Raw genomic sequence first — 19,289 nt, forward strand, 5'->3', positions numbered from 1 at the left:
AGACCTAACACTCTCTTCTTCGGTATCCATAGAATCAAAGGAACGAGAGAGGGCATCAGCCTTCTTGTTCTTGGACCCTGGTCTGAAGGTAATGATCATATTGAATCGTGAAAAAAATAACGACCATCTGGCCTGACGGGGATTGAGGCAGGATGCAGTTTGTAGATAAAGCAGGTTCTTGTGATCCGTAAAAATAGTAACAGGAAATCTGGCTCCCTCCAAATGATGTCTCCAGGCCTCCAAGGCCAATTTGATAGCAAGTAGTTCTCTGTCTCCAATGCCGTAGTTTTTTTCGGTGGATGAGAATTTACGAGAAAAGAAGCCACAGGGAGAAAACTTTCCAGTAGAATTCTTCTGAGACAAAATAGCTCCTACTCCAGTGGAGGATGCGTCAACTTCGAGAAAAAAGGGGAAGGAAGAATCTGGCTGTTGAAGAATAGGTGCCGATATGAAGGCTTCTTTAAGATACTTGAAGGCCTCTACCGCCTCTGGTGGCCAGGTCTTAGCGTTGGCAGATTTCTTGGTCAGGGAAGTGATGGGTGCAATAACAGACGAAAACCCTTTGATAAAGTGGCGGTAATAATTAGAGAACCCAATAAAACGCTGGATGGCCTTAAGTCCAACCGGTTGGGGCCAATCAGAAATCGCCTTTAATTTCTCAGGGTCCATACGTAATCCGGAGCCAGAAACCACGTGACCAAGAAAAGGAAGATGCGTTTTTTCAAAGACACACTTGTCCACATTACAGTACAGATGATGCGACCGAAGGCGTTGAAGAATCAAGGAGACATGATGGCGATGAGTAATAATATCAGGTGAAAAAATAAGAATATCGTCAAGGTAGATGACAACAAATTGATACAGGAAATCCTGAAAGACTTCGTTAATAAAATTTTGAAAAACCGCAGGAGCGTTACAAAGTCCAAATGGCATGACAAGATACTCAAAATGCCCATCGTGCGTATTGAACGCCGTCTTCCATTCATCTCCTTGTTTAATACGGATAAGGTTGTAGGCCCCTTTCAAATCCAGTTTAGAAAAAATTGAAGCTCCCTTGATCCTATCAAAGAGTTCAGAGATTAATGGTAAGGGGTACCTATTCTTTTTCGTTATGGCGTTGAGGCCACGGTAGTCTATGCAAGGACGCAATCCGCCGTCCTTCTTTTTTATGAAAAAGAAACCTGCTCCTGCTGGTGACGAGGATTTCCGGATAAAACCCCTGTTTAAATTCTCCTTAATATATAGGGACATGGCCTCTGATTCGGGTAGAGATAATGGAAATACCCGTCCTCTAGGTGGTATCTTATCCGGCAACAATTCAATGGAGCAATCCCAAGGTCTATGAGGGGGTAACTTGGAAGCCTCCTTTTCAGAAAAGACATCAGAAAACGGATGATATTGAGGAGGAATACCGGAGGGTGTTGGGAGACAGCCCATAGCGGGTCTATGAATCCTGGGAAGACATCGGGAATGACACTCTGAACCCCATGCAAGAACTTACGGTTTCTGCCAATCTAAAATGGGGGAGTGAAGTCTGAGCCAAGGTAGGCCTAAGATCAACGGGTTGATAGCCTTTGGAATGACTAAGAAGGAGATTTCCTCAGTGTGCAAGGCTCCAATGCGTAGAGACATGTTAACAGTTCTGTTCTTAATGGATCCTCCAATGATACGACTGCCATCTATAGCTGTAATGGCAATAGGTGGATCTAAGGGTTGCCTAGGCAATGATAACCGCTCTACAATGTCAGCTCGTAAAAAGTTCCCCGCTGCACCGGAGTCAATAAGCGCTGGAAGAGACAATTGTTTATCAGTATATTGCAGAATAACTTGGATAGAAAAACTAGAATCCATAGGAGAGAGAATGTTCATACCTAACTTAGTCTCTCCGTCATCAGTTAGGTCCGATCGTTTCCCGGGCGCTTCCCACATTGACTCAGGACATGACCGGGTTCCCCGCAATAAAGGCATAAACGATTCTTGAACCGCCTCTCTCTTTCCTCCTGGGATAAACGTGCTCTTCCCAACTGCATAGGCTCTTCCTCCGGTGTAATAGGACTTTGGAAGCGAGGAGCCAAACGGAAAGTAGATCGACGGGAACTCTCTCTCTCCTGAGTGCGTTCACGGAAACGTATATCAATCTGGTTACAGAGAGAGATCAAAGCATCCAGGGTAGTGGGTAACTCTCAGGCTGCTAGCTCGTCCTTAATACGATCGGACAAGCCTTGCCAAAATGTGGCCACTAAAGCTTCATTGTTCCAACGAAGTTCGGCCGCCATAGTGCGAAATTGAAGGGCATACTGGCCCAGAGTAAGGGTACCCTGGCGCAGACGGAGGAGTCCAGAAGCTGCACTGGAGACTCGTCCGGGTTCATCAAAGATGCGTCTGAAGGTTTCCAAGAAAGTGGCACAATTATGGAGAATGGGGTCATCATGTTCCCAGAGAGGAGAAGCCCAGGCAAGTGCTTGACCAGACAATAAGGAAATAATATAGGCGACTTTAGTTTTCTGTGTGGGAAAGTTCCCGGGCAAAAGTTCGAATTGAATAGCACACTGGTTCAAGAAGCCTCGGCATTCCTTAGGATCCCCATTGAACTTGGGTGGGTTAGGTATGCGGAGTAGAGAGGTGGTGGGAGCAGATACAGCTGAACCGCTTGGAGCGGGGGCAGGCTGTGGGGCCGGAGCAGGTGGAGGATTAGGAGCTGCCACCTGAGCTGCTTGGAGCGTATCCAACCTGTTAGACAGAGTCTGCAAAATCTGTAATAACTGTTCTTGATTTTTCCCCTGTTCCTCAACCTGAGCCGCTAAGTTATCCAGTAGTACTCTCGCAGTGGGATTCCCTGTCGCTTCCATCAGTTAGATAAGGGGTCAGAGCAAACTGTTACGATCTTGATGCCTTAGTCAGTATTAGCACAGGCTTACCTAGGGCGCGGAGTCTAACGGCCTTCCGGTCTTCACCAAGAACCACCGCAAGGTAGTGTGGGCTTAGCTGCCGAAGAACCGCAGGTCGCGGCCCCCAGATTAGCCTACTGACGTAAGGGAGAAAGTTCTAAGTGATGGCAGGCAGACAAGAAAATAGACAATGCGGTGCAAGTACAGGCACTAACCGTGAATTCCAGGCGTAGTAGGTCTGGAACAGTAACCGGTAGATGCACGGAGGCAATGGGTGCGTGGCAGGATCCAGAGAATAGTCGGTAACACAGCCGGGTCGGTACACAGAAGGTATCAGGTATACGGTGCCAGAGGGAGATCCAGAGAATAGTCGGTAACACAGCCGGGTCGGTACACAGAAGGTATCAGGTATACGGTGCCAGAGGGAGATCCAGAGAATAGTCGATAACACAGCCGGGTCGGTACACAGAAGGTATCAGGTATACGGTGCCAGAGGGAGATCCAGAGAATAGTCGATAACACAGCCGGGTCGGTACACAGAAGGTATCAGGTATACGGTGCCAGAGGGAGATCCAGAGAATAGTCGGTCACAGCCAGGTAGGTACACAGGAGTAGGAGGAATAGAGGGGTAAACAGGGAGCAGGATCACAGGAGTCAGGACACAGGAACTGTAGCCAGGAACAGGAAACACATTGCTCTGACACAGGCAGCGTGTCAGAGCAGGAAAGATATAGTAGTTTGAATTCCCCGCCCAGGAGTCACATGATCAGCAGCAGAGAGAAGCAGGAAGTGCGGCAGCGCTAACAGAAGCAGCGCTGAAGATATGGACACCGCTATCAGCTCCCGCTGACAGCGCAGCGCAGCGGAACGGGGACAAGGTAAGTTCCTAACACGCTGGCACAACTACAGGTAAGTTAAGGGGGAACTGCCCTGCATATCTATAGGGAGGGGGGGGGAACTGCCCTGCATATCTATAGGGAGGGGGGGGAACTGCCCTGCATATCTATAGGGAGGGGGGGGGAACTGCCCTGCATATCTATAGGGAGGGGGGAACTGCCCTGCATATCTATAGGGAGGGGGGGGGGAACTGCCCTGCATATCTATAGGGAGGGGGGGGGAACTGCCCTGCATATCTATAGGGAGGGGGGAACTGCCCTGCATATCTATAGGGAGGGGGGGGGGGGAACTGCCCTGCATATCTATAGGAAGGGGGGGAACTGCCCTGCATATGTATAGGAAGGGGGGGAACTGCCCGGCATATCTATAGGAAGGGGGGGAATTGCCCTGCATATCTATAGGGAGGGGGGGAACTGCCCTGCATATCTATAGGAAGGGGGGGGAACTGCCCTGCATATCTATAGGGAGGGGGGGGGGTTTATTTACTATGCTAGAAAATAGAGAGCAATGCATGCAAAAGCCATTTATTGTTCCCCCTGTTGTGTGACGATGCTCGCTGATTTTCACTGCAATATGGCCTATTTTGTAAAGGTACAATTTTTGCTCTGGATGGACCTGAGTCATTAAGGAGAGCAAAGCATAAAAAAGGAGGAACTTTGCACCTGAGCAAAACCATGTTGCATTGGAAGGGGGGGGGGGTAAATGTAAAATGTGGGGACAGATTTATAGTTGGGGTAGGACATGTCCTAGTGTAACGCCCCCTGCGGGGAAAGACAGGGACAGACGCAACACAAAAGAACTCACCTTGAAAACGATGGTCACCTCCAGTCCGCTTCCGATTTCCCAGCTGCGATCCAATCCCAGCAGATCCGCAGCCGCAGTCACCTCCAATCACGTCCCTCTAAGATAGAGACAGAGATTACGGCCGTGCCTACCAGGTAAGGGCTGTCCGAGACTACGGCAAAGAACAAGGGCACAGTCAGTCCAAGCTCCTTGCCGCCTCCTCACTTTGTTCTTGCCAAGCCGCGGGGGACTACAGGCACTGAAGGCCAAGACCAGTCCGAGGACTAATCCCGCCTCAAGTACCTCACACACCTGCCGGTGAGGGCCTAACCGAAAGGGGGAATCGAGCGTGATACTCACCGGGACACTCCCACTTCCGATCCGGTTTTCCTGCACCTTCCCGACTCCTGCGGATGACAAGAACACACAGCCTCCCTCTACGCTCTCAGTGAGACTAAGATGGCACCCACAAAACTGGACTGGCTACAACAGCGACCCGACCCTAACAACGTTCTAATGGTCGGCAACGCAACTAAGTCAAACCACTATGACTAACTAGGTGTGGTGCACTAACGGAACTGCTCACTTACACGCTACGGGGAACACCAGCCGGTGTTCACAGCCTAAACCGGAGGGCGGTTCCTAACCCCCTCACCCAGGTCGTACCAAGAAGCTGCCTTCTTGCTATGGGGTCACCCACGGACCCTAAGGACCGGTTCTTTAAGCCCGGCTGAGGCTCAGTAGAACAGCACACTAACCCGCGGGCCGACTGCCGCACGGAACAGCCGATCGAACTGAACCGCCCGACTGCCTGTACTCGGGTATCTCACACGTGTCCCTACGTCCAGAACCACAGGTCCACCTGCACGGAACCGGCCTTGAGGACCCTTGATCAGAACCACGGCCGCCCCTGGAACTGCCTCAAGGTGTGCTGCACTGCCACCGACTCACTCAGCCACCCCCTCTGGGTACCAGTGTGACCCCGGGGACCTAAGGGACAGGGAAACTACGTGTGTTCTCCCCTGACTGTGTGTATGCTGGTAACTACACTTGTCCCCACAACACGGGTTAGCACAGGAAACACAGGGAACAAGAGCCTACCTTTAATGGGGGCCTGACGTCTTGCCCCTGGACACAGTTATGTAGCACACCCCAAAATACCGTAATGTAAACTACACTCGCCGCACAGACAGAATAAATACAGTATACGGTACTTTGCACGCTACTTACCCGAGCACACCGCTGTTAGCCAACCAGCAAGTTGCTACAGCACCACAGGAGCCTCCGCTCTACTGTACCTCCTAACCACGTGTGCTCACCTCACACAGGACCGCGCCTACACTCACGAGGCTCTCACGCCTCTACCACACACCACCAGGGCCTTATGCCCTACACACCATGGGTCTCTGCCCAGCTACACACAGAGCCTTCTGCTCTGTTTCATGGGCCTCAGCCCCCTCTCTAACTCAGGGCTCTGAGCCCTCTCACTAGGGCCTTGTGCCCTGCTACCTAGGGGTCCTAGCCCCTGCCTGAGGCCTGTGGCCTCCCTAACTGACTGAGGGCCTTGTGCCCTTAATAGCCTACGGGCTACCAGCCCCTAACCAGGCCCTGTGGCCTTCCTATGGCCTCTAGGCCACTAACTACCTAAGGGCCTTGTGCCCTTGTACCTGGGCTCTCACGCCCCTGTCTAACTAACAGGGGCTTGTCCCCTTTATCATAAATTCTATGGCCTACTGGCCCACTAACTTCGTTGGGGCCTAGTGCCCAGGTCCCTGGGCCTTGTGCCCCTACTTCACGGTGCCACGGGCCTTGTGCCCGACTGTGGCCCCGGGCCTAGTGCCCGAATTAACACTGAGTCACTTACCTGCTCTGCGCAGGAATCTCAGCTTGCCACGCCGTCTTCTTCCGCCTTCTCCGGGTCTTCCAGACCCTCCAACCGGCGGCGCCTCTTCTCCGGTTCGGCGCTGTTGAGAGCTGCTTGGCGGGGGCGCTCTCAGCCCTTACAAGGGCTCCCCGCTGGCGATCACTGCTCCGGCGGCTTGATTGTAGTCTTCGGGCGGCAGGGTAGCTCACGGCCCTTACAAGGGCCCCCTGCCGCCGCTGCCGCTGGTCCTGGTCCTGTTGCTGGACGTCGTGAAGAGACGTCCTTCCTCTTCTCCGCCGACGGACTTCTGGCAAAATGGCGCCACCCGGCGACTTATATAGTCGCTGGCGTGACGTCATCAGCCGGCGCGAGCGCTGATTGGCTCGCGTCGGCGCCAATCTTTTGAATGGCCGGGCGCGAGCCGCGATTGGCTCGCGCATCCGGCCGCTGATTGGCCAGCGGGGAAAGATGAGCCCTGATTGGCTCATCCTTCCCCCGCGCACGGGACCTGCAGGAAGAAAGGCATACTCACCGCCGCTGGATCGATGGATGGGTAAGTTCTTCTCCTCTTCTTTCTTCACCCACTTGCAGGGCTCAGCTACCAGGAGACTCTTCACCCCCTTCACGGGCGCCAGGAACGTCTTCTGTCCCTCCAGGGACACAGCGATGGCGGGTACCTTCGCCCGCTTCTCGGGCACCATCTCCACACTAGATCAACCTTACATTTCAGTGTACAAATAAGCTATCAAGTATTTCTGTACTACATGAAAAAACAGCCAGTATTTTGCTTATGTGCAAAATAATAAACTAATTTGTACCCCTTTCCAAACTGTTCTTGGATGGTTGGGAGAAGTTGCTCTTGGAGGATGTTTTGGTATCATTCTTTATTCATGGCTGTGTTCTTAGGCAAAATTGTGAGTGAGCCCACTCCCTTGGCTGAGAAATAACCCTACACATGAATGGTCTCAGGTGACTTTAATGTTGGCATGACACAGGACTGATGGTAGCGCTCACCTTTCCTTCTCCGGACAAGCTTTTTTTTTCCAGATGCCCCAAACAATCTGCAAAGAGATTCATCAGAGAAAATGACTTTACCCCAGTCCTCAGCAGTCCACTCCCTGTACCTTTTGCAGAATATCAGTCTGTCCCTGATGTTTTTCCTGAAAAGAAGTGGCTTCTTTGCTGGCCTTCTTGACACCAGGCCATCCTCTAAAAAGTCTTCAGAATTGGACTATTGGTAAAGTCAGCTCAGTTCACATGTGGTTGTGAAGGGGTTAACAGCATGTACTATAGCAGGCCTGGAAACAAATAGGATGATCTGTAGGTAACTTCTGTAAGATTTGCCCTTTAACTTGAAGTGTACGCCATAAATACCCATCCTGCAATTTTCTGAGTGTTTTATACATATGTTGATTAAAGGGCATGTAAGTGACAGTAGAATTCAGAGGTGGGTAGATATGTGCAAGCACTAAATATCATGCACTGACAATGTATAATGTTATATGCTTCTTTGTACTGAAAGAGTAGTGGATATCTAGAACATGCTCTCAATAAATATTAATGCATTTTTTGTAATAATTTAGAAAAACACAGGTATTTTTGGAGGAAAGGGCTGATTAGACTGAGCAACTGGATTCCTGTGTTATCAATGGCTGTTATTACACCCCCCCCTGTAATAACAAAGAAGACAGCCCATTTAACACGTTGTAAACAGCTCTGAGTTTTTCAATGTGAAGTAAATGCTCTATTAGTAGTAACTTATTCACTTGCCATTGAGCAAAGCACGTCACCGCTGAGCAGATTTTGATGACGATAAGCAATGTGTGGCATTTGAATTTAATTTCTTTTTCTTTAAATCTATTATCCTACAGCAGGATTAAGCATCCTCCAAGAGCAGCTTCTACCAACCATCTGTTAGCAGTCGCGGCGGCCGCTGGCACCGCCGCGACTCTCACCTATTTCCTGCAGGCGTCCTGGTCGTCGCTATGGCAACCGGGACGTCACTTCCTGCTTTGACCCGACCGTTGCCAGGGCAACGGTCGGACGCTAGTTACAGGGGCGCTGCGTCCCGGCAGCTGGGAACAGCCGGGCACATGCGCAGAAGCGCCCACAAGCCTGTGGGCTGATTAACATGGCAGGATTGAGTCTGCCCATGTGATGTCAGAGCTAGGCTCTGATTGGCCACTACTGGTATTTAAGGCAGTGAGGTTTGCTGCCTCACTGCCGGTTATAGCGTTCTGTCCTCAGTTCTGCTGCCTGCTTGTGCTATCCATTTTGGTTCCTGCTACCTTGGATTTGACTACCCGTGTTTTGACCCCTGCTTGTTATTGGACCTGTGACCCTTCTCTTCTGACCTTGACCTTTTGCCTGGAATTTGGATTTTGCTTCTCTGCCTGTGAGTTTGTCCCTTCGCTTGCCCTTGGATATTGCATCTGTGCCTGTGACCTTTTGACCTAGGATTCTTCTTATACTACAGTCCACCAATCACTCCACTCCTGGGAACTCCTTTAAGTCAGTATACATTACTCGACCCTCGGTCGGCCCGCAGCCCAGTCTGTCCCCACCACTAGGGGCTCCAGCGAACACCTGGCCTTCTGAGTAGTTCCCGAGTTTCACTGTACTGACTTGGGAGTTCCTAACACCATCCAAGAACAGTTTGATGACGAACAATGCCTTTTCCAGCATGATGGAGCACCTTGCTATAAGGTAAAAGTGATAACTAAGTGGCTCGGGTATCAAAACATCGAAAATTTGCGTTATGGCCAGAAAACTCCCCAGACCTTAATCCCATTGAGAACTTGTGGTCAGTCCTCAAGAGGTGGATGTGTAGAGATGGCCCCGGGAGCCGAGCCAGTGCCCGGGAAGAGGGCGAAGATGCCCGCTGCTGTTGCTGTGTCCCCGGAGGGACAGAAGATGTCCCTGGTTCCTGCGCCCTACAAGAGGGTGAAGAAAGAAGAGAGAAGTTACTTACCAGTCCAGCGATCCAGCGGCGGTGAGTATGTCTTCTTTCTTTCAGGTCCCTTTGGCGGAGGAAGGATGAGCCAATCAGGGCTCATCTTTCCCCACTGGCTAATCAGCGGGCGGATACGTGAGCCAATCGCGGCTCGCGCCCGGCCGTTTGAAAGATTGGCGCCGCGACGAGCCAATCAGCGCTCGCGGCGCCGCCTAGTGATGACGCCACGCCGGCAACTATATAAGTCACCGGCCGGCACCATTTCTTCAGAAGTGCGGCGGCGGAGAGAGAGGAGGACGTCGTGGGACGTCCGGAGCAGCGGAAAAAGACTACAAGCAAGCCGCCGGAGCAGAGATCGTTGGCGGGGGAGCCCTTGTAAGGGCTAAGAGCACCCTTGCCAAGCAGCCTTCAACAGCGCCGAACAAGAGAAGAGGCGACGCCAGCTGGAGGGTCTGGAAGACCCGAAGAAAGAAGAAGGAAGACGGCGTGGCAAGCTGAGTTTCCTGCGCAGAGCAGGTAAGTAGCCTCAGCGTTAGGCCGGGCACTAGGCCCATGGCCACGGTCGGGCACAAGGCCCATGGGGCAAATAGTAGGGGCACAAGGCCCAGCGCATTGGGCACTAGGCCCCTATTAGGTACTGGGCAAGCAGCCCATATTCTAAAAGGGGCAAAAGACCCTGTTAGTTAGGTAGGGGGTCTCAGAGCCCCAGGTGTATAAGGGCACAAGGCCCTTAGTTAGGTAGTGGCCTAGAGGCCATAGGAGAGGCCATAGGGCCTAGTCAGGGGGCTATAAGCCCGAAGTTAGGAAGGGGCTAGTGTCCCCTTGCAGGCAGGGCACAAGGCCCTAGTTAGAGGCCTGGAAGCCTGAGTAGGAGGGCGTAAGGCCCTAGGTAGCAGGGCACAAGGCCCTAGGTCGTGGGCTCAGAGCCCTGAGTTAGAGAGGGGGCTAAGGCCCATAGACAGACCACAAGGCTCTGTATGTAGGCAATTGGGCAGAGAGGCCCATGGTGTGTTATAGGCGTGAGAGCCTTGTGAGTGTAGGGCGCGGTCCTGTGTGAGGTGAGTATACAGAGTAGGAGGTACAGTAGAGCAGAGGCTCCTGTTGGTGCTGTAGCAACCGGCTGGTAAGCTAGCAGCTGTGTACTCTGGTGAGTAGCGTGCAAAATACTGTATTACTGTATTTAATCTGTCTGTGCGGCGAATATTGCTTTACATACTGTATTTTTGGTGTGCTACATAATTGTTTCCAGGTGCAAGACGTCAGGCCCCCATTAAAGGTAGGCTCTTGTTTCCTGTGTTTTCCTGTACTAACCCATACTGTGGGGACAAGTGTAGTTACCAGCTTACACGTAGTAAGGGAAGAACATAGTTTTCCCGTCCCGTAGGTCCCTGGGGCCACACTGGTTTCCAGAGGGGGTGACTGAGTGAGTCAGTGGCAGTGCAGCACAGCTTGATTCAGTTCCAGAGGCGGCCCGTGGTTCTGGTTGAGGGTCCCCAAGCCCGAGTTCCGTGCAGGCTCTCTGGCGGTTCCGGGTGCAAGGACACGTGTTTGATATCCGGGTGAAGGCAGTCGGGTGGTTCAGTTTCGATCGGCTGTTCCGTGCGGCAGTTGACTCCCGGCTTAGTGTGCTGTTCCAGTGAGCCTCAGTCGGGCCTGGTGCAGCCGGTCCTTAGGATCCGTGGGTGACCCCATAGCAAGAAGGCAGCTTCTTGGTACGACTCGGGTGAGGGAGTTAGGAACCGCCCTCCGGTATAGTTTGTGAACACCGGCTGGTGTTCCCCATAGTACGTAGTTAGTAGTTCCGTTAGTGCACCACACCTAGTAAGTTATAGTTGTTTGACTTAGTTGCCTTGCCGACCATTAGAGCGTTGTTAGGGTCGGGTCGCTGTTGTAGTAAGTTTAGCGTTTTGTGGGAGTACATCTTAGTCTCACTGATAGTGCAGAGGGAGGCTGTGTGTTCCTTGTCATCTGCTGGTGTCAGGGAGGTGCAGGAGAGCAGGACCAGATGTGGGAGTGTCCCGGTGAGTATCACGCTCGATTCCCCCTTTCGGTTGGGCCCTCACCAGGAGGCGTACGAGGTACTTGAGGCGGGACTGTTCCTGGTCTCAAGTGCCTGTAGTCCCCCGCGCCTTGGCGAGAGCAAAGTGAGGAGGCAGCAAGTGAGCTTGGACTGAGAGTGTCTTTTGTTCATTGCCGTGTTCTCGGACAGCCCTTTCCTGGTAGGCACGGCCGTAATCTCTGTCTCTTTCTTAGAGGGACGTGGCTGGAGGTGAAAAGGGTTGCGGTTGCTGATCTGCTGGGATCGGACAGCGGCTGGGACATCATGTGGCCCAGAAGTTGATTGACATCATGCCAGGGCGAATTACAGAGGAAGGGTCAACACTGAAAATATTGACTCTTTGCATAAACTTAATGTAATTATCAATAAAAGCCTTTGACACTTATGAAATACTTGTAATTTTACTTCACTATACCATAGCAACATATAAAAAAAGGTCTAAAAACACTGAAGCAGCAAACTGTGTGAAAACCAATACTTGTGTCATTCTCAAAACTTTTGACCATGACTGTCTACCTTAGGACATTTTTGAATAATGAATTGGGACAGTGATTGGTGGTTTTTAGGAGCTCTTTGGTGATCTGATCCCATTTATCTATAGCTTCCAGTGACCGCACAGATGGAGAATGTGCAGGACCAGCAGGCGGAGAGGAGGGCGGGGTCTCTGGCAGCTCCTCCACCTGCTCCTCTGACTGGTCACCCACAGTGGGTGGTGGCTCCGCATCTAAGAAAAGGTAAATAAAAAGTCTTAAGCCTAATTGATGAGGTAATGTATTTTCTTGAAAGACTGAATTAATGTGGAGATGTTTAATATATATAGATATTTGTTATCATACCTACTCTTAGGGGCAAATGCAGGATTTGTAGAGGGGGGCGTGACCAGCATGCATGGGGGCGTGGCTATTATTTTAGACAGTGCTTGGCTTCTCTCCAACTCTTCCTATGCCCATAATATACATGGGCAATGCTGCATGCACTACCGATAGGTGCATGCAGCTCTCCCTTTTCAAGCAGAGCTATGTGAAGCAAGAGCAGGGTCCAGCCACCTCAATTATACAGTGCCCCAGATTTGGAGGGGTGTTTACAGGCACTAGGAAATCTCCCCTCGGTTTGCCTATAAATCTGGTGCTCAAACAATGATCAAACGCCATAAGCCGATACTACACTTGCCCTAAACACCTATGAGATACTCCTATCTGCATCTGAATCTGACATTCATGTAAATGTAAACTAGGAGTACAGCAGTTCCATCCCATTACTGATGTGTTCTGGTAAATAAATGTCCACAGTATATCCCATACTTCAGGCCCTGGTGACATTACGCACTGTGACATCACGCACTGTGACATCATAGTGAGTGACCACACTGCCCAGGGACAGTGCAGAGAGACAGCTCAGAGAGAGCGAGGAAGTCAAACACACAGCTGTGTATTGGATAAGTTTCTCAATTGGACACTGTTTACAGCTACAATGGAGTTATGAGGTGAGGTCTAATTGTGAAGGTGCATGTGACAAGTATTAGAGAACCTGTTTATGTTTAGAGCACAGCAAAGAGTATATCAGGAGATGACTGATGTGTCAGTGAGGACAGGACTGCATGTGACAGGGGCAGTGACATGATGTGTGGGTGGGAATGGAGGCAGCAGGAAGCTACAGACTGAGAGTTATATAGTAGAAGGAGCAGGGTCCCCCAGCAGCACAGAGTATATCAGGAGGTGAGTGATGTGTTAGTGAGGACAGGGCTGCGTGTGACAGGGGCAGTGATATGATGTGAAGAGGGGAATGAAGGCAGCAGGAAGCTAATGACTGAGAGTTATATAGTGGAAGGAGTAGGTGCCCCAGCAGCACAGATTATTTCAGGAGATGATTTTGCGGAAATTGTGGGAGGAAGTGACCTGTCCACTCCCCTGGATGTGTCAGTGAGGACAGAGCTGCATGTGACAGGGCAGGGTCTATACATCTTTCATATAAAGCCCACTGCCCAGTGTAAATTCTCAACTCCTGTATGTCATTTTAAATATTTGTTTTATGTTATGTTGCACATTTTGAGTTGTATTGAATGTGAATATTTAAAGTACAATATACTGTTATCAGGATTATGTCATTATTATCATCTGACGTCAAGGATTTTATTTCATTAGTTAGTAACTGGGTGTATTATATTATATCATACTGATAGATAGCTTGGTGTATTATATCATACTGGTAGATAGCTCGGTATATTATATTACACTGGTAGATAGCTGGGTGTATTATATCATACTGGTAGATAGCTGGCTGTATTATAATACATTGGTTAGTTACTGGGTATTGTACATGAATCTGATGAATAATTATTTGTTTTACTTCTGATAAAATGACACTATGAACTCACTGTTACCTGAGAATATGATTAATGCTGATGTAATGTAAGTACTCTTATAGTTCTCTGTTCCTGCACACACATCACACTCACCCTGCTCTCTCCACTCTGGTCACATGTGCGAGTTATCACATAATGACACATAAATGTTACATCCTTGTAAATGTTGTATTGTGATCAAACACCTATTTATTGTAGCATCTGCCCACAGCCTGTCAGTGGCCCTCACTCTGTACGTCTCTGCCCCATTAATCTCCCTTATTCTGACCCTAATCTGTGGTTAAAGAAGGTTACTAAGGTTTCTTCTGCTAAACAAGTCCCAGGAGCTGACCAACATCACAGTTCTGGGTCTGACTATTTGTCTGGCACTGGTGTACATTAAATATACAGGTAAATAAGAATGTATTCTCTACCTGTCTGTCCAGGTCGAATAATGACCAAGAGCTGGAGACTGCGCAGGAACATCTCGCGAGATTGTGGATACAACTGGGGGAGAGCCAGGCAGCTGAAGCCCAGCAATGGTGGCTGAAGCAGGAGCTGGTATGACAACAATCTATAACCATTTGTATACATCCAAACATACACGTACAGAGGTAATCACGAAACAGAATGGTCATGCCAGGCTGAGGGGCATGTGACGGTCTCTGGGGCCGTGCTAAACGCTTCTGAAGCATTAGGCTGCCTCCAATTCCCCTCCTCTAACAAACCCCTAAAATTGCTGTATACCTCCCAACCTGCCTGGGGACAAACGTGCCGACTGGTGGAATGGTGGCACAGTGGCGTCAATTTGTGACTGTCTCGCCTAAATCAGGACAGCTGGGAGGTATGATTGGAATGTGGCCATTGTGATTCTATGAACCCATGTGTGTGACATGTCATTGTGCATGATCCCACGCTATATCTTCATGTGTAGCCTCCAGCCTTCAGGAGCGCTTTACCGCTATATATATATATATATATATATATATATATATATATATATATATATAGCGGCAACATATACACAGCGCCTTACAGAGACTATATACATTCAGATCAGTTCCTGCTCCGACATCCGCGTGGCAGTGGGACACTAAAAGTTTAATATCCCTCACCATGCGAACGGCTGGAAACTGACTCACTGTACAGATTCAGTTTCCTACTATTCACATTGTAGACGGGGTTAATAATGTGATGCCCACTCTGTAAAGTACGGAAAGTGTGCCATACATTTATCTATCTCTCTCTTACCGTCTGTCACTTTCTTTCTCTCTCTCTCTCACTCTAAAACTGACTTTATACCTGCATTATCCCCTGAACAGGAAAGAAAATGCGATATACTTGAGGCACGAGAGGAGCTGCTATCAAGCCTCAAGTCCATCATTATATCACTTAATATTCCAATGTGGTGATAGTCACAGCCGTGGTGCACTCTCTCCTCGCAAGTGTCCCATAAGACCAAAACTGAAGCTTTGTCCACACACTTTATTACTGTAATATATACAGCAATCACCCCGGATATATTATATACCCAGCAATCACCCCGGGTGTATTATATACCCAGCAATCACCCCGGGTGTATTATATACCCAGCAATCACCCCGGGTGTATTATATACCCAGCAATCACCCCGGGTGTATTAATTAGGGGTGTGCACCGGCCACTTTTTGGGTTTTGGGTTTTGGGTTCTGATTGGTTTTGCCAAAACACCCCATTAAAGGTTTTGGTTCTGATTTTGGGTTTTGGGTTCTGTTTTTTTTAAAAAAAAAAGCATAAAAAGTACTAAAATCCATATTTTTGGTTTTTTTTCACTCCTACACTATTATTAACCTCAATAACATTCATTTCCACTAATTTCCAGTCTATTCTGAACACCTCACACCTCACAATATTGTTTTTAGTCCAAAAGGTTGCACCGAGGTAGCTGGATGTCTAAGCTAAGCGACACAAGTGAGCGGCACAAACACGTGGCCCATCTAGGAGTGGCACTGCAGTGGCAGACATGATGGCAGTTTGAAAAACTAGGCCCCAAAGAGCACATAATGGCAAAAAAAGAGGTGCAAGATGGAACTGTCCTTGGGCCCTCCCACCCACCCTAATGTTGTTGAAATAGGACATTCGCACTTTAACAAACCAATCATTTCAGCGACAGGGCCTACAAAACTTTGGCTGAAATTATTGGTTTGTTTGGACCCCCACAAAACGAGCTGGAAAAGAAAAAAAAGAGGTGCAGGATGGAATTGTCCTTGGGCCTTCCCACCCACCCTTATGTTGTTGAAATAGGACATGCACACTTTAACAAACCAATCATTTCAGCGACAGGGTCTACCAAACTACTGTGGCTGAAATGATTGGTTTGTTTGGGCCCCCACACAAAAAAAGCTATTCATCTTTCCCTGTACAAACTAAACTGGCTCTACTGAGGCAAGATGTCGTCCTCATCCTCATCCTCTGATTCCTCGCCCCCTTCAGTGTGTACTTCCTCATCCTCACACATTATCAATTCGTCCCCGCTGGATTTCACAATCACAGGTCCCTCTGTAGTCTCTGGAGGCCAGTGCTGGTCTTGATTGAAGAATTGATAATTCATTTTTATGAACATCATCTTCTCAAGGTTTTGTGGAAGCAACCTCCTTCGCCACTCACTGACCAGGTTCCCAGCTGCACTAAAAACTCTTTAGGAGTATACACTGGAGGGGGGACAACTCAGGTAAAATAGAGCCAGTTTGTACAGGGGCTTCCAAACTGCCTTTTTTTCCTGCCAGTAAGAATAAGGAATGTCTGACATGTCTACTTGGATGGTGTCAGCAAAGTAATCCTCCACCATTTTTTCAATGGTGACAGCATCCAATGCAGCAACAGTAGACATGTCTGCAATGGTTGGCAGGTCCTTCAGTCCGGACCAGATGTTCTCAGCATCCCCGCCAGCGGGTCATTTATGAAATCTCAGCTGTTTCCTCGCAGCCACAGGTGTGGAAGAAAATGAAGGAGGAGCTGTTGGCATGTCACGGTCCTCTTCAGAGGACAATCTCCTGATCAGCAGGTCTTTGCACCGCTGTAGACTTGTATCCGCCGGAAACAGAGACACAACCTACGCTTTAAACCGAGGATCGAGCACGGTGGCCAGAATGTATTCCTCTGACTTTAAAAGAGTGACCACCCTCGGATCCTGGCAAAGCGTATGAAGGGCTTCATCCACAAGAGCTACATGCTTTGTGGAATCGCAATGCTTTAACAGCTCCTCTCTCACTTTCTCCAGCTGCTTCTGCAACAGCCTGATCAGGGGAATCACCTGACGTAGTTTAATCTCTGGTACTAATATTTTTGGACTGCAGGAACAGTGAACGTAGTTTAATCTCTGGTCAGGGCCGGACTGGCCATCTGGCACTTCTGGCATTTGCCAGAAGGGCCGATGGCTGTATGGGCCGGTCCGGTCCCTGCGCTTCATGTCCCACAGCTTTTTCTTCTTTTTTTTTTTTTTTTTAACTTCCGCGCGGCTGCGCGATGTGACGTCATGACGTCACGCAGCCGCCTAGGAGCCGTCAGTCTTTTGAGCTCGCGGGGTTGTTGAGGTGAGTTGGTGTGTCCGGGGATAATGACAGGTACTGCAAGGGAGGGGAATGAGTAAAAATACACGGAGGAAGTGATTGACAATGGCTGCAGGGGGAAGGGGGGGTGTGACAATGGCTGCAGGGGGAAGGGGGGGTGTGTGACAATGGCTGCAGGGGGAAGGGGGGTGTGACAATGTCTGCAGGGGGAAGGGGGGTGTGACAATGGCTGCAGGGGGAAGGGGGGGTGTGTGACAATGGCTGCAGGGGGAAGGGGGAGTGTGACAATGGCTGCAGGGGGAAGGGGGGGTGTGTGACAATGGCTGCAGGGGGAAGGGGGAGTGTGACAATGGCTGCAGGGGGAAGGGGGGTGTGTGACAATGGCTGCAGGGGGAAGGGGGAGTGTGACAATGGCTGCAGGGGGAAGGGGGGGTGTGTGACAATGGCTGCAAGGGGAAGGGGGGGTGTGACAATGGCTGCAGGGGGAAGGGGGGGGTGTGTGTGACAATGGCTGCAGGGGGAAGGGGGGGTGTGTGTGACAACGGCTGCAGGGGGAAGAGGGAGTGTGACAATGGCTGCAGAGGGAAGGGGGGGTGTGTGACAATGGCTGCAGGGGGAAGGGGGGGGTTTGTGTGACAATGGCCGCAGGGGGAAGGGGGGGTGTGACAATGGCTGCAGGGGGAAGGGGGTGTGTGTGACAATGGCTGCAGGGGGAACGGGAAGGGTGTGACAATGTCTGCAGGGGGAAGGGGGGGTGTGTGACAATGGCTGCAGGGGGGAAGGGAGGGTGTGTGACAATGTCTGCAGGGGGGGGGGATAACAATGGCTGCAGGGGGAAGAGGGGGTGTGTGACAATGGCTGCAGGGGGAAGGGGGGGGTGTGTGACAATGGCTGCAGGTGGAATTAGGAGTGAAAATGTCTGTATGGGGGCAATGGCTGTAGGAGGTGGAAAATAAAAAATGGCTAATCTGTGTGGGGGACAATATATGACTATAATGTGTGTGGGGGGACAGTATATAACTGTAATGTGTGTGGGGGACAGTATATGACTATAATGTGTGTGGGGGACAGTATATGACTAATGTGTGTGGGGGGACAGTATATGACTATAATGTGTGTGGGGGGACAGTATATGACTATAATGTGTATGGGGGACAGTATATGACCAATGTATGCTATTAAGTGAATGTGGGGCTGTTTGGGGAAAATTAGGTATATTTATTAAATGAAATTATGAATTATTTAATGCCTGAGATGGTTGTGGGAAATGTTTATTTTTATTAAATATAAATGCTATTTAATTTCTTGCTGGGGTTGTTTGGAGGGAGGGAAAGCGGTTAATTTATTAAATGGGAATACTATTAATTTAATGTTGGGGCTTGTTGTAGGAAAATAGGTCTATTTATTAACTGTATATACTATTTAATGTCAGGGCTAGTTGGAGGGAAATAGATGTATTTCTCAAATGTGAATACTATCATTTTAATGTTGGGGCTGGAGTGAGGCCTAATTTTAAAACGTGGGTGTTATATTGATTTAACACCGCTGCTGGTTGGAGTTTTCTAAATTTCATGTAACCATTTTTTTTTTCAAATAGGGCCCCCAACATTCCAGGATCCAGACAAGCAGCAACTGATCTAAAGACACCAGCGGCCACAAGTGGAGACAATGACAAGACAGGTAAGAGAGACCAGGACATTCTGCCAACTGTCCTGAATTTGGTGGGTGACTGTCCCGCTTAGTCAGGATTTGGTGTGAGTACAAGGACAGTTGGGAGGTATGTACTGCTTCACATTGTACTGCTTGTGAAGACAGAACTGTGTGCACCTAATAGTAGTGCTCACAGTATTGCCTGTGTATTTGTTGAAAATGTGTTTAATAACCATAGTACATCATAGGAGTCCCCCTGTCTTAAGTGCCTAGGGCCCCCAGAGCCTTAATCCAGCTCTGATTAGC

The sequence above is a fragment of the Mixophyes fleayi genome, chromosome 6 (genome assembly GCF_038048845.1).
Source record: "Mixophyes fleayi isolate aMixFle1 chromosome 6, aMixFle1.hap1, whole genome shotgun sequence".
Lineage (NCBI taxonomy): Eukaryota > Metazoa > Chordata > Amphibia > Anura > Limnodynastidae > Mixophyes > Mixophyes fleayi.